The following is a 17,342-nucleotide window of genomic DNA, read 5'->3' as shown; positions in this document are numbered from 1 at the left end:
CCTATGCCTGTCTTTACTTTAATCTCTTAAACCCATCATCTTTGTAAGCTGAGGATGTATGTCGCCTCAGAACCCTGTGATGATTGTGTTATCTGCACAAATTGTTTGTAAAGCATGTGTGTTTGAACAATATGAAATCTGAGCACCTTGAAAAGAACAGGATAACAGCAATTTTCAGGGAATAAGGGAGATAACCATACAGTCTGACTGCCTGCAGGGCCAGACAGAACCGAGTCATATTTATCTTCTTTCAGAAAGCGAATAGGAGAAATATCGCTGAATTCTTTTCTCAGCAAGGAATAACCCTGGGAAAACGAATGCATTCCCAGGAGGAGGTCTCTAAAATGGCCACTCTGGCAGTGTCTGTCTTATGCAGTTGTAGGTAAGGGATGAAATACTCCCTGGTCTCCTGCGGCACCCCCAGGCTTGTTAGGATTGGGAAATTCCAGCCTGGTGAAATTCTAGTCAGACCAGTTCTCTGCTGTTGAACCGTTTCCTGGTAAGATGTTTATCAATGACAATGTGTGCCCAGCAGGACATGGACCTTCATCAGTAATTCTAGTTTCCCCCTGGCCTTGTGATCTCACTCTGCCTCTCTGCCCTTGTGATATTTTATTGCCTTTGAAGCATGTGATCTCTGTGACCCACTCCCTATTCATACACCCCTCCCCTTTTGAAATCTCGAATAAAAACTTGCTGGTTTTGCGGCTCAAGGGGCATCACAGAACCTGCCAACATGTGATGTCTCCCCCGGACACCCAGCTTTGAAATTTCTCTCTTTTGTACCCTTTCCCTGTATTTCTCAGACTGGTCGACACTTAGGGAAAATAGAAAAGAACCTACATTGAAATACTGGGGGCTGGATCGCCCGATATCTTTCTCTTACCTGATAGCTCTGGCCAGAACTTCCAGTACTACAATGAATAGGAGTAGTGAAAATGGGTGTCCTTGTCTTATTCCCGTGCTTAGAGGAAAGGCTGTGAGCTTTTCACCATTCAGCATAGTATTAGCTGTGACTTTGATTATATGACCTTTATTATGTTGAGGTATGTTTCTTCTATGATATGCCTAGTTGGCTGAGATTTTTTTATTGTGAAGACCTGTTGCATTTTATCAAATGCATTTTCTGTGTTGTTTGAAATAATTATATGATTTTTGCCCTTCATTTTGTTGATGTGATGTAAAATGTGTATTGGTTTACATATGTTGAACCATCATTGCATCCCAGAGATAGATCCCACTTGATCATACTGTATTATTATTTTTGATGTGCTATTGAATTTGGTTTTCTAGTATTTTTTGAGAATTTTTGTGTCTATGTATATCAGAAATATTGGCCTGTAGTTCCTTTCAGTCTTGTATTCTTGTCTGATTTTGATATCAAGGTAATGCTGGCCTAATAATATGAGTTAGAGAGAATTTCTTCCTTTTAACTTTAATGTTTTGATATGGTTTGAGGAGAACTGGTGTTAGGTTTCTTTGAAGGTTTGGTAGAATATGGCAGTGAAGCCATCCAGGCCTGGACTTTTCTTTGTTGGGAGGCTTTTTATTACTGACTCAATCTTATTACTCATTATTGATCTACTCAGGTGTTCAATTTTTTGTTGATTTTAATCTTGGTAGGTTGCATGCGTCCAGGAATTTATTCATTTCCTCTAGGTTTTTCTGGTTTGTTAGTGTATAGTTGTTCGTAATAATCTCTGATAATCTTTTGTATTTCTGTGATAGCAGTTGTAATGGCTTTTTTATTTCAGATTTTATTTGGATTTTCTTTCTTTTTTTCCTGATAGCCTAGCAAGTTGTCAATTTTGCTTATCTTTTTAAAAATCCAATTTATGTGCAGTTGATTTTATTGTGTGTTTAGTTTGTATTTTGTTTAGTTCTGCCCTAATCTTTATTATTTTTTTCTTTCCATTGATTTTCGGTTTGGTTCATTTAAAACATTACATTCTTTATTAGAATGGTTTCTAATTTTTTTTTATATAGTTTGTTGCTATAAACTTCTCTCTTAGCACTCTTTTTGCAGTATTCCATTAGTTTTGGTACATTGTGTTTCAATTTTTGTTTGTCTCAACAATTTTTAAAAATATCTTTCTTAATTTTTATCTTGACCCAGTGGTCATTCCAGAGCATGTTGTTTAACTTCCATGTATTTGTACAGTTTCCAAAGTTTCTCATGTTATTGAAGTCTCATTTTATTTCATTGTGGCCTGAAAACATTTGATATGGTTTTGACTCTTAAAAATTCATTGAGACTTATTTTGTGTCCTGACATATGATCTGTCTTGGAGAAAGTTTAATGTGCTTGTAAGAAAAATATGCTTCTGTCATTGTTGGATGAAGTGTTCTGTAAATGTCTGTTGGATCCATTTGGTCTAATTTGCAGTTTAAATTTAATGTTACTTAATATTCTGTGTAAATGGTATGTCTAATGATGAAAGGGTGGTATTGAAGTTTTCAAATATTATGTATTGAAGTCTGTCTCTCTCTTTAGATCTAATAATAGTTCCTTTATATATTTGAATGGTCGGTGTTCAGTGCCTATATATTTAAAACGGTTAAATTCTCTTGCTGAATTCATTCCTTTATCATTGCATAATGTCCTTTGTCTTCTTTTACTAGTTTTGAATTAGTCTATCTTATGTTACATAAGTATAATTACTTCTGCATGCTTTTGGTTTCTGTTCATAAGAAATGATTTTTCAAACCCTGCCCTAGGGATGTCAGATATTTTTAGTTATTCTTGTACTTTTCTGAAAATCATAGCTGCCTGCCTTAAGACTTTTTAAAATATATATTTTACCAAAAAATACAAATCAAAATTCATTGCTACTCATGAAAACATTTCACATGTATTTTTTTTGTGGCACATCAGCATCGCTTGAGAAATCCCAAGTGGAACACACCCCCATTTCCCAATATATCATAAGATAAAAATAATTTATGGAGTATATTTTTATATTAAAAATCTAATTTTATGTTACACAAATTGCTGAAATAACAATACCCTACTACAAAGAATAATACCTACAGGTGGCCAGAAATTACTGTTTTTTCTATAGCATTAAGCTAATATTGGCAGAATTATTATTTTGTATTAAGCTTTTTGGCTGCAATCACAGTGTTTCCTCATTAGACTTTTCCTGAATCCATAAAAAATACATTTTAATTTTCCACTAAATCCAGAAGTAAGAAGATCTTAATGAAATGTCCATGTGGCTAAATATTATTTGGTTTTTTGTTTGTTTTTTTTGTTGTTGTTGTTGTTGTTTTATTTTATTATTATACTTTAAGTTTTAGGGTACATGTGCACAACGTGCAGGTTTGTTACATATGTATACATGTGCCATGTTGGTGTGCTGCACCCATTAACTCGTCATTTAGCATCAGGTATATCTCCTAATGCTATCCCTCCCCAGTCCCCCCACCCCACAACAGTCCCTGGTGTGTGATGTTCCCCTTCCTGTGTCCATGTGTTCTCATTGTTCACTTCCCACCTGTGAGTGAGAACATGCGGTGTTTGGTTTTTTGTCCTTGTGATAGTTTGCTGAGAATGATGGTTTCCAGCTTCATCCATATCCCTATAAAGGACATGAACTCATCCTTTTTTATGGCTGCATAGTATTCCATGGTGTATATGTGCCACATTTTCTTAATCCAGTCTATCATTGCTGGACATTTGGGTTGGTTCCAAGTCTTTGCTGTTGTGAATACTGCCGCAATAAACATATGTGTGTATGTGTCTTTATCGTAGCATGATTTATAATCCTTTGGGTATATACCCAGTAGTGGGATGGCTGGGTCAAACAGTATTTCTAGTTCTAGATCCCTGAGGAATTGCCACACTGACTTCCATGATGGTTGACCTAGTTTACAGTCCCACCAACAGTGTAAAAGTATTCCTATTTCTCCACATCCTCTCCAGCACCTGTTGTTTCCTGACTTTTTAATGATCGCCATTCTAACTGGTGTGAGATGGTATCTCATTGTGGTTTTGATGTGCATTTCTCTGATGGCCAGTGATGATGAGCATTTTTTCACGTGTTTTTTGGCTGCATAAATGTCTTCTTTTGAAAAGTGTCTGTTCATATCCTTTGCCCCCTTTTTGATGGGGTTGTTTTTTTCTTGTGAATTTGTTTGAGTTCATTGTAGATTCTGGATATTAGCCCTTGGTCAGATGAGTAGATTGCAAAAATTTTCTTCTATTCTATAGGTTGCCTGTTCACTCTGATGGTAGTTTCTTTTGCTGTGCAGAAGCTCTTTAGTTTAATTAGATCCCATTTGTCAATTTTGGCTTTTGTTGCCACTGCTTTTGGTGTTTTAGACATGAAGTCCTTGCCCATGCCTATGTCCTGAATGGTATTGCCTAGGTTTTCTGTTGTGGGAAGTCAGGGACCCCAAATGGAGGGACCAGCTGAAGCCATGGCAGAAGAACGTGGATTGTGAAGATTTTATGGACATTTATTCGTTTCCTCAAATTAATACTTTTGTAATTTCTTATGCCTGTCTTTAGTGCAATCTCTAAACATAAATTGTAAAGATTTCTTGGACACTTATCACTTCTCCAATCAATACCCTTGTGATTTCCTATGCCTGTCTTTACTTTAATCTCTTAATCCTGTCAGTTGAGAAGGATGTATATCATTCCGGGACCCTGTAATAATTGCAGTAACTACAAAAATTGTACAGCATGTGTGTTTGAGCAATATGAAATGTGGGCACCCTGAAAAAAGAACAGGATAACAGCAATTGTTCAGGGAATAAGAGAGATAACCTTAAACTCTGACCGCCGGTGAGCTGGGCAGAACAGAGCCATATTTCTCTTCTTTCAAAAGCAAATGGGAGAAATATCGCTGAATTCTTTTTCTCAGCATGGGATATCCCTGAGAAAGAGAATGCTCACCTAGGGGTAGGTCTCTGAACTGGCCCCCCCAGGGCGTACTGTCTCTTATGGTTGAGACTGCAGGGGTGATATAAACTCCAGTCTCCCATAGCACTCCCAGGCTTATTAGGAAGAGGAAATTCCCACCTAATAAACTTTGGTCAGACTGGTTGATCTCAAAACCCTGTCTCCTGATAAGATGTTATCAATGACAGTGGTGCCCAAAACTTCATTAGCAATTTTAATTTCGCCTGGGTCCTGTGATCTCGCCCTGCCTCCACTTGCCTTCTGATGTTCTATTACCCTGTTAAGTACATGATGTCTGTCACCCACACCTATTTGTATACTCCCTCCCCTTTTGAAACTCCCTAATAAAAACGTGCTGGTTTTTGTGGTTTGTGGGGCATCACAGATCCTACCAATGTGTGATATCTCCCCCGGATGCCCAGCTTTAAAATTTCTCTCTTTTGTACTCTGTCCCTTTATTTCTCAAGCCAGCCGACGCTTAGGAAAATAGAAAAGAACCTACGTGGTTATCAGGGCACGTCCTCCGATAGTTTTCTTCTAGGGTTTTTATGGTTTTAGGTCTAACATGTAAGTCTTTAATCCATCTTGAATTAATTTTTGTATAAGGTGTAAGGAAGGAATCCAGTTTCAGCTTTCTACATATGGCTAGCCAGTTTTCCCAGCACCATTTACTAAGTAGGGAATCCTTTCCTCATTTCTTGTTTTTGTCAGGTTTGTCAAAGATCAGATAGTTGTAGATATGCGGCATTATTTCTGAGACCTCTGTTCTGCTCCATTGGTCTATATCTCTGTTTTGGTACCGGTACCGTGCTGTTTTGGTTACTGTAGCCTTGTAGTATAGTTTGAAGTCAGGTAGTGTGATGCCTCCAGCTTTGTTCTTTTTGCCTTAGTACTGACTTGGCAATGTGGGCCCTTTTTTGGTTCCATATGAACTTTAAAGTAGTTTTTTCCAATTCTGTGAAGAAAGTCATTGGTAGCTTGATGGCGATGGCATTGAATCTATAAATTACCTTGGGCAGTATGGCCATTTTCATAATATTGATTCTTCCTACCCATGAGCATGGAATGTTCTTCCATTTGTTTGTATCCTCTTTTATTTCACTGAGCAGTGGTTTGTAGTTCTCCTTGAAGAGGTCCTTCGCATCCCTTGTAAGTTGGATTCCTAGGTATTTTATTCTCTTTGAAGCAATTGTGAATGGGAGTTCACTCATGATTTGGCTCTTTTTAGATCTAATAATAGATCTAAAGGTCTCTGTTTGTCTGTTATTGGTGTGTAAGAATGCTTGTGATTTTTGCACATTGATTTTGTATCCTGATCCTTTGCTGAAGTTGCTTATCAGCTTAAGGAGATTTTGGGCTGAGACGATGGGGTTTTGTAGATATACAATCATGCCATCTGCAAACAGGGACAATTTAACTTCCTCTTTTCCTAATTGGATGCCCTTTATTTCCTTCTGCCTGATTGCCCTGGCCAGAACTTCCAACACTATGTTGAATAGGAGTGGTGAGAGAGGGCATCCCTGTCTTGTGCCAGTTTTCAAAGGGAATGCTTCCAGTTTTTGCCCATTCAGTATGATATTGGCTGTGGGTTTGTCATAGATAGCTCTTATTATTTTGAGATACGTCCCATCAATACCTAATTTATTGAGAGTTTTTAGCATGAAGCATTGTTGAATTTTGTCAAAAACCTTTTCTGCATCTATTGAGATAATCATGTGGTTTTTATCTTTGGTTCTGTTTATATGCTGGATTACGTTTATTGATTTGAGTATGTTGAACCAGCCTTGCATCCCAGCGATGAAGCCCACTTGATCACTGTGGATAAGCTTTTTGATGTGTTGCTGGATTCAGTTTGTCAGTATTTTATTGAGGATTTTTGCATCAATGTTCATCAAGGATTTTGGTCTAAAATTCTCTTTTTTTGTTGTGTCTCTGCCAGGCTTTGGTATCAGGATGATGCTGGCCTCATAAAATGAGTCAGGGAGGATTCCCTCTTTTTCTGTTGATTGGAATAGTTTCAGAAGGAATGGTACCAGTTCCTCCTTGTACCTCTGATAGAATTTTGCTATGAATCCATCTGGTCCTGGACTTTTTTTCATCAGTAAGCTATTAATTATTGCCTCAATTTCAGACCCTGTTATTGGTCTATTCAGGGATTCAGCTTCTTCCTGGTTTAGTCTTGGGAGGATGTATGTGTCGAGGAATTTATCCATTTCTTCTAGATTTTCTAGTTTATTTGTGTAGAGGTGTTTATAGTATTCTCTGATGGTAGTTTGCATTTCTGTGGGATCGGTGGTGATATCCCCTTTGTCATTTTTTATTGCATCTATTTGATTCTTCTCTCTTTTCTTCTTTATTAGTCTTGCTAGCGGTCTATCAATTTTGTTGATCTTTTCAAAAAACCAGCTCCTGGACTCATTGATTTTTTGAAGAGTTTTTTGTGTCTCTATTTCCTTCAGTTCTGCCCTGATCTTAGTTATTTCTTGCCTTCTGTTAGCTTTTGAATGTGTTTGCTCTTGCTTCTCTAGTTCTTTTAATTGTGATGTTAGGGTGTCAATTTTGGATCTTTGCTGCTTTCTCTTGTGGGCATTTAGTGCCATAAATTTCCCTCTACACACTGCTTTGAATGTGTCCCAGACATTCTGGTATGTTGTGTCTTTGTTCTCATTGGTTTCAAAGAACATCTTTATTTCTGCCTTCATTTCACTACATACCCAGTATTCAGGAGCAGGTTGTTCAGTTTCCATGTAGTTGAGCGTTTTTGCATGAGTTTCTTAATCCTGAGTTCTAGTTTGATTGCACTGTGGTCTGAGAGACCGTTTGTTATAACTTCTGTTCTTTTACATTTGCTGAGGAGTGCTTTACTTCCAACTATGTGGTCAATTTTGGAATAGGTGTGGTGTGGTGCTGGGAAGAATGTATATTCTGTTGATTTGGGGTGGAGAGTTCTGTAGATGTCTATTAGGTCTGCTTGGTGCAGAGCTAAGTTCAATTCCTGGATATCCTTGTTAACTTTCTGTCTTGTTGATCTGTCTGATGTTGACAGTGGGGTGTTAAAGTCTCCCATTATTATTGTGTGGTAGTCTAAGTGTCTTTGTAGTTCACTAAGGACTTGCTTTATGAATCTGGGTGCTCCTGTATTGGGTGCATATACATTTAAGATAGTTAGTTCTTCTTGTTGAATCGATCCCTTTACCATTATGTAATTGCTTTCTTTGTCTCTTTTGATCTTTGTTGGTTTAAAGTCTGTTTTATCAGAGACTAGGATTGCAACCCCTGCCTTTTTTTGTTTTCCGTTTGCTTGGTAGATCTTCATTCATCCCTTTATTTTGAGCCTATGTGTGTCTCTGCACGTGAGATGGGTTTCCTGAATACAGCACACTGATGGGTCTTGACTCTTTATCCAATTTGCCAGTCTGTGTCTTTTAATTGGAGCATTTAGCCCATTTACATTTAAGGTTAGTATTGTTATGTGTGAATTTGATCCTGTCATTATGATGTTAGTTGGTTATTTTGCTCGTTAGTTGATGCAGTTTCTTCCTAGCCTTGATGGTCTTTACAATTTGGCATGTTTTTGCAGTGGCTGGAACTGGTTGTTCCTTTCCATGTTTAGTGCTTCCTTCAGGAGCTCTTGTAGGGCAGGCCTGGTGGTGACAAAATCTCTCAGCATTTGCTTGTCTGTAAAGTATTTTTTTTCTTCTTCAGTTTTGAAGCTTAGTTTGGCTGGATATGAAATTCTGGGTTGAAAATTCTTTTCTTTAAGAATGTTGAATATCGGCCCCCACTCTCTTCTGGCTTATAGATTTTCTGCCGAGAGATCCGCTGTTAGTCTGATGGGCTTCCCTTTGTGGGTAACCCGACCTTTCTCTCTGGCTGCCCTTAACATTTTTTCCTTCATTTCAACTTTGGTGAATCTGACAATTATGTGTCTTGGAGTTGCTCTTCTCAAGGATTATCTTTGTGGCATTCTCTGTATTTCCTGAATTTGAGTGTTGGCCTGCCTTGCTAGGTTGGGGAAATTCTCCTGGATAATATCTTGCAGAGTGTTTTCCAACTTGGTTCCATTCTCCCCGTCACTTTCAGGTACACCAATGAGATGTAGATTTGGTCTTTTCACATAGTCCCATATTTCTTGGAGGCTTTGTTAGTTTCTTTTTATTCTTTTTTCTCTAAACTTCTCTTCTCACTTCATTTTATTCATTTTGTCTTCCATCGCTGATACCCTTTCTTCCAGTTGATCCAGTCGGCTACTGAGGCTTGTGCATTCATCACGTAGTTCTCGTGCCATGGTTTTCAGCTCCATCAGGTCCTTTAAGGACTTCTCTGCATTGGTTATTCTGGTTATCCATTCATCTAATTTTTTTCAAGGTTTTTAACTTTGTTGCCATTGGTTCGAACTTCCTCCTTTAGCTCAGAGTAGTTTGATCTTCTGAAGCCTTCTTCTCTCAACTCATCAAAGTCGTTCTCCGTCCAGCTTTGTTCCATTGCTGGTGAGGAGCTGCGTTCCTTTGGAGGAGGAGAGGTGCTCTGATTTTTAGAGTTTCCGGTTTTTCTGCTCTGTTTTTTCCCCATCTTTATGGTTTTATCTACCTTTGGTCTTTGATGATGGTGATGTACAGATGGGTTTTTGGTGTGGATGTCCTTTCTGTTTGTTAGTTTTCCTTCTAACAGTAAGGACCCTCAGCTGCAGGTCTGTTGGAGTTTGCTGGAGGTCCACTCCAGACCCCGTTTGCCTGGGTATCAGCAGCAGTGGCTGCAGAACAGCGGATATTCGTGAACTGCAAATGCCGCTGCCTGATCGTTCCTCTGGAAGTTTTGTCTCAGAGGAGTACCCAGCCGTGTGAGGTGTCAGTCTGCCCGTACTGGGGGATGCCTCCCAGTTAGGCTACTCAGGGGTCAGGGACCCAGTTGAGGGGGCAGTCTGCCCGTTCTCAGATCTCAGGCTGCATGCTGGGAGAACCACTACTCAATATTATTTGTTGCTTATGCTTTATTTAATGGTTTCTATTGTCATTTTCAGGGCCAAAATCTATGACCTGCTGGATTTCTGCCATTGTGAATTAAACGACATATTTTAGACCTTAAGTTTTTCCGTTTAATATACTTTGTCTGATATTTGATAATAACATACATTCTCTCTTTATTGGACAAAAGGCTGCCCATTTATTTATATGCTTTAATCAAGCTTTCTAATAAAGTTATATAACATTATTTATTTATTTGTTGTATGCAAAGGCAGTTGATTTTTTATGAAAATTTTAATGTAAGCTAATATAAATAAAAGTGTGAACTTTTTTTTCCTAAGGAATCTTTGGGTTATTAAGTTTAAATTCTAACGTATTAAGAATACAAATAATACCTTAGAATGACACCTAGCATATTGTATATGCTAAGTGCTGGCAACTCTGATTCACAAAATTGTCTCTTATTCAAACAATTCTTCAAATACAATATTATTTTTTATTTTTATTAAAATTTATTTTTTGGCTTACCTAAAATTTGCTAAAAAATAGGAGGTAGGCATCTTCTGCCTTTATAAATTCCAAGGTGAAATGGCAGTTTCAATAATTTTCTTTAGATACAGTAACTTATTTTTATCAAACAGTAAATAGAAGTTTTAAACAGCACAGTTATAGTCATATTCTCCATCCTATAACACAGAAAATTTTAAGTCATTCATTAATTGGGCTAAAGCCTTATTCTACATTATTACTCAAGAGTGTTTTTTTGTTTGTCTGTTTGTTTGTTTTGAGGCAGAGTTTTGCTCTTGTCTCCCAGGCTGGAGTGCAGTGGTGTGATCTTGGCTCACTGCAACCTGCCCTTCCTGGGCTCAAGTGATTATACTGTCTCAGCCTCCTGAGTAGCTGGAATTACAGGCGTTCACCACCACACCTGGCTAATTTTGTGTGTTTGTTTTTAGTAGAGACTGGGTTTCACCATGTTGGCCAGGCTGGTCTGGAACTCCTGACCTCAGGTGATCCACCAGTCTCAGCCTCCCAAAATGCTGGGATTACAGGGTTTAGCCACCGGCCCTCGACACTCCAGAGTTTTTGATGCCAACTGCCTAGAAAATATATTTTTATGGAATACTACAAAATAGAAATACACGTTTTGATAGGTACAAACTATAAAAGTTAACTAAAAAATTGATTATATAGATAGACATATGAAAAAACAAAATTTATAAATAATTGTATGTTAAGATAATATTAAAATGTTTTTGCATAAAAAACTCAGTGACAAATTGCTTAAATTATAAATTACATCAACTTTTAATGAAGAATTAATACAAATTATATACAAAAACTCAGAGCAATATAAGAAAAGGTGACATTTCCCAATTCATCTATTAGTTAGTATTAGCACGATAAAAAAGGTGTACAAAAGAATCACATGTAAAAGAACCATGAACCAATATTTTGTATGAATATAGCCACATAGATTGTCAAAAATGCTAACAAATTGAATCCAACAACGTATAAAAAAGATTATACATTATGACAAAGTAGGATATTTTCACAAATGCAATGTTGGCAAAATATTCAAAAATTAACCAAAGTATTACATACTACTACTTGAGTGAAGGGGAAATTATTATTTTAACAGCCATAGAAAAAGACAAGACAAGAAATCCAGTATCCATTTGTAGTAAGATTCACAGCTGGCTGCTAATAGAAAGAGACATCTGAGTCCTGCTTATAGTCATCTATTAAAACCTACTGCTAACATAAATAATAATGAAATAATTAGAGCATTATTTATAAGTTTTGAAACAAGACAAGAATTTAAACCATTTTAATCAACATTGTATTAGAGGTATTATCCAAGAAAATTATACTAGTAAAATAAGCAAAATTTTCCAGATTAGAAAAGAACCACAATCTTTTATTACACAATACATACTCTTCTACATAAAAATATGTGACAAATTCACTAAAAACTTAATAATCAAGTTGACATCACAACTACGAGACAAACATATTTACACTAAAATATTTTAAATTATAACATAAAATATTTTAGATAATAAAATAAATTGAAGAAACATTGAATAAATTGAGAGCCATCCAATGTTTAAGAATAACAATATTTAGTATTTAGATTAAAATAACCAACAAATTTAGATTCAATGCAAATTCTCAACTCTGTTTTAAAGTAGAAATTGACAAGCTTTTTATAAAATATGAATGTACAAATAAAATCAAGTATACACAACAAATTTGAAAAATAATTCAATGGCTTACACTAAAAATACCAATTCTTACTACAATGTTATAGTAGATAAACAGTGTAGTGCTATTATGAAGATAAATCTAAGTAGACCAGTAGGATAAAATTGAAGGTCCATTAATAAATACATTAATATGGTAAACTTATTTTGTCAAAGATCCCAAGAAATTTCAATAGGAAAAATATATTTTTGTGATTTTGGTTTAGGTAAGAACTTTAAAAAATAGAACACCAAAAGCATAATCAAAAGGAAAAAATAGTGGATTGTACCTTATCGAAAATGTTTTATTCTTTAAACATTTCCATAATACAAAAAGACAAGATGTTTAATAAGAGAACAAATTTTAAGTTATATATCAGTGTAGGCTGTAATATCCAGAACTTATAAAGAATTGTTACAAGTCAATAATGAAGCAATTAATCAATTTAAATGGACCAATATACATTACATAAAATTTTTTTTCCAAAGAAAATATACAAATTGCCAAATTTTATGTAAAAACATGTTCAGTATCAGCCGTGAGAGAAATACAAATTACAATGAGATAGTAGTGAACAGCCACTAGAATGGTTGTAACTGAGAGATAACAAGTGTTGAAAACATGCAGAGAATGTGGAACCCATACACGTTAGAACTGGGAATGTAAATATTGCAGTCATTTTGAAATAAAAATATAATTGGCTATTCCTCAAGATTTTGAACATATAATCAACATACAAAACCTAAATTTTACTCTCATGTATGTATGTAAAAGGAAATTTCTACAGCAATAAAAATATTTTTATATGAATTCTCAGAGAAGCAAGATTTATAAAATGTGCAAGTAGATACAACCCTAATATCTATCAAATTGTAAAAGAAAAATAATACATTATCTCTGCAAACATTACCACTGCATAAGGAGAATTACATAATGATGCATGCTTCGACAGGAATGTAACAAAAATATTAAGCTATGTTAAAAAAAAGACCCAAATGACCACATCATTTATTATTCCATTTATTATAAATCTTTATAATAGGCTCATGTATAGAGATGTAAAATTTACTAATTTTTGTCTAAATCTGTCATGCTAAAGGAAAGAGAATGAAAATAGAATTCATTTTTCTTTAAAAAGTTGGAAATATTTTAAAGTTATATTGTAACTGATTGCATAATTTTAAACTTACTAAAAAGCTAGAAAATTTACACTTCAAACATGTGATTACTATGTCATATAAAATATATGCCAGTAAAGCTCTTTAAAATACAAGCACGTCAACAGATGTTAAGGTTGTTCTGACTTTCAGAAGCCTGTCATGAATCGTGAAAACCAAATACATTTCTTATCCATTTCAAGGAATAATAAAGGAAGGGGAAGAGGCAAGGTAACATGCTGAGATTTGGGCTTCTATTAACCTCATTACCCAAATAGTGAACATAGTACCTAAGAGCTAGTTTTTCAACATAATGTTAAATTTGTCTTTCCATTTGACCTTTCAGAGTCCCCAGTGTCTATTGTTTCCATCATTATGTCTGCGTATATTTATTGTTTAGCTCCTACTTATAAGTGATAACATTTGATATTTGATTTTCTGCTTCTGCATTAATTCACTCAGAATAATAGCCTCCGGCTGCACTAATAGTGTTGAAATAAACATACAACTAATAGGGTTGAAATAAACATACAATGGCCTCCAGCTGCACTAATAGTGTTGAAATAAACATAGAAGTTCAGATGACTTTTTGCTAGAATATATATATATATATATATTTTTTTTTTTCCTTTGGCTTTTCTCCACATCCCTGCCAATATCCATTTTGGTTTTTTGTTTTTGCTTGGTTGGGCTTTTTTTACTTTTTAATAATAGTCATTGTGACTGGTGTGAGATGGTAGCTCATTGTTGCTTTAATTCACATTTCTCTGTTGATTAGCAATGTCGAGCATTTTTTGTGTTTGTTAGCTGCTTGTATGTCTTCTTTTTAAGAAGTGTTTATTTATGTCCTTTGACCACTTTACTGGAGTTATTTGTTATTCTGTTGATTTAAGTTCCTTAAAGATTCTAGATATTAGTCCTTTGTTGGATGTATAGTTTGTAAATATTTTCCCCCATTCTGCAGGTTATGTGTTTACCCTGTTGACTGTTTCTCTTGCTGTGCAGAATTCCAATTGTCAGTTTTTGTTTTTGTTGGATTTGCTTTTGAAGTCTTAGTCATAAGTTCATTTCCTATGCCGATGTCTAGAAGAAATTTTTCTAGGTTATCTTCTAGGATTTTTGTTTTTTGAGGTTTTATATTTAAGTATCATCAATGTTGTGTTAATTTTTGTATACAGTGAGAGATATGGGTCCAGTTTTCTTTTTCTACATATGGCTAGCCAGTTATCCCAGCACCATTTATTGAATAGGGTGTCTTTTCCCTATTGTATGTTTTTTGACTATTGAAAAGACCAGTTGGTTGCCGATGTGTGGATATATTTCTGAGCTGTCCATTCTGTTCCAGTGATATGTGTGTCCATTGTTTTTACCAGCACCATGCTGTTTTGTTTAATATAGCTTTGTACTATATTTTGAAGTCAGGTAATATGATGTCTCTGGCTTTGTTCTTTTTGCTTAATATTGCTTTGGCTATTCAGGCTCTTTTTTGATTCCAGATAAATATTAAGATTGCTTTTGTAAAAAATTTCTGAAAATGGCATTGGTAATTTGACAGAATTGTGTTGTGTCTGCAGATTTCTTTGGGTAGTATGGAAATTTTAATAATATTGTTTCTTCCAATTCATGAGCATGAAATGTTTTCCCCCTTTCATCTGCAATTTCTTTCATCTTTTTTTTGTTGTTGTTTATCTTGTAGAGATCTTTCACCTCCTTGGTTAGATATATTTTTAGGTATTTAATTTTGTATGTGTGGCTATTTTAAATTTGATTGCATTCTTGATTTGCTTATCAGCTTATATTTTATTAGGGTATATAAAACCTACTGAATATTTCATATTCGTTTTGTATCTTGACATATTACTGAAGTCACTTATCATGTCTAAGAGTCTTTTGGAAGAATCCTTCGAGTTTTCTAGGTATAGAATCATATCATCAGCAAACATAATTTGACTTCCTTTCTTCCTATTTGGATGCCTTTAATTTCTCTGCCTTGCCTAAATGCTCTGGCTAGGACTTCCATTACTATGTTGAATAGGAGTGGTGAGAGCGAGCATATAAGCATAACATTAATACAGGTCTTTTTGACCCTCAAGCTCTGAACAAGGAAAACATGAAGGCAAAGACAAAGATAAAATACAGTTAAAAATGGGCCGGGCGCGGAGCACTTTGGGAGGCCGAGGCGGGCGGATCACGAGGTCAGGAGATCGAGACCACGGTGAAACCCCGTCTCTACTAAAAATACAAAAAATTAGCCGGGCGTGGTGGCGGGCGCCTGTAGTCCCAGCTACTCAGAGAGGCTGAGGCAGGAGAATGGCGTGAACCCGGGAGGTGGAGCTTGCAGTGAGCCGAGATTGAGCCACTGCACTTCAGCCTGGGCGACAAAGCGAGACTCCGTCTCAAAAAAAAAAAAAAAAATGTAGTGGCTAACTGAAAAATGTATGCCACAAGGAACACAGAGCACAGGCTCAATAATTTTGGGATTGTTTTTGTCATTGGTAGATTTATTTGTTTATTTATTTATTTATTCACTCATTCATTCATTTAGTTGACTTTTAATCATAAAATTGCACATGTTTATGAGATACAGTGTAATGTTTCAAAATATATGTAAATTGTATAATAATAAAATCAGGGTAGCTAGCATGTCCATCACCTCAAACCTTTATCATTTCTTTTTGGTGGTAACTTTCAAGATTCTTTTTTCTAGGTAATTTGAAATACACAATACATTGTTATTACCTATAGTCACCCTGATATGAAATAGACACAAGAACTTATTCTTCCTATCTAACTATAACTTTGTACCCATTGGCCAATCTCTTCTTATCTTCCCCCTTCCCCACAACCACTGGTAACTGCCATTCTACTCTTTACTTCTGTGAAATTCACTTTTGTAGATTTTGTAGATTTCAGATATAAGTAAAATCAAGGTATTTGTCTCTGCCTCTGGCTTATTTTATTTAATCCTGTGTCCCTCAGATTCAACTATGTTGCCTCAAATGACAAGATTTTATTTCTTTTTATAGCTGAATAGTATTCCACTGTGTAGACATAGCATGTTTTGTTTATCCACTTATCCATTTATTACATCTCTTCAATTTATTTGGCCATATACTCAGTAGGAGTATTTCAGGGTCATATGGTAGTTCTATTATTAATATTTTGAGAAATCTCCATATAATTTTGTTCTTTATCAAATACGTGTTTTGCTAATATTTTCTCTCACTCTGTGAATTGTCCTATTTGAATAGTGTCTTTTGTAGTGCAGTTTTATTTTTCATATAGTTCAATGTATAATTTTTTCTTTCATGGATAATTCTTTTGATATATTAAAGAAGCCAATCCCAATGTAATTCAGATTCTGCCCTATGTTATCTTCTAGGAGTTTTGTAGTTTTGCATTTTACATAGGTCTGTGATCTATTTTGGGTTAATTTTTGTGAAAGTTGTGAGGTCTGTGTCTAGGTTTTTTTTCTTCTTTTTGCATGGGAATGTCCAGTTTTTCCAGTATTGTTTGTTGAAAAATTATCTTTTCTCGGGGCTGGGCGTGGTGGCTTACGCCTGTAATCCCAGCACTTCGGGAGGCCGAGGTGGGTGGATCACGAGGTCAGGAGATCGAGACTATCCTGGCTAATACGGTTAAACCCCATCTCTACTAAAAATACAAAAAAAATTAGTCAGGCATGGTGGCAGGCTCCCATAGTCCCAGCTACAGGAGCTGAGGCTGAGGCAGTAGAATGGCGTGAATTCAGGAGGCGGAGCTTGCAGTGAGCCAAGATGGTGCCACTGCACTCCAGCCTGGGCGACAGAGCAAAAGTCTGTCTCAAAAAAATAAAAAAAATTATCTTTTCTCAATTGAATTACCTTTGCTCTTTTATCAAAGAGAAGTTGAATATATTTTTTGGGGTCATTAATCTATTTCTCTATTCTTTTGTCAGTACCACATTTTTTTATTACTGTAGCTTAATAGTAATTCTTAAAGTTGGGTAGCATTGTTACCACAACTATGTTCTTCTTCAATATTTTGGCTATTCCGCATCTTTTCCTTTTCCATAATAACAATAAA

The sequence above is a fragment of the Symphalangus syndactylus genome, chromosome 4 (assembly GCF_028878055.3).
Source record: "Symphalangus syndactylus isolate Jambi chromosome 4, NHGRI_mSymSyn1-v2.1_pri, whole genome shotgun sequence".
Classification (NCBI taxonomy): Eukaryota; Metazoa; Chordata; class Mammalia; order Primates; family Hylobatidae; genus Symphalangus; species Symphalangus syndactylus.
Note: the sequence above shows the minus strand (reverse complement) of the source record.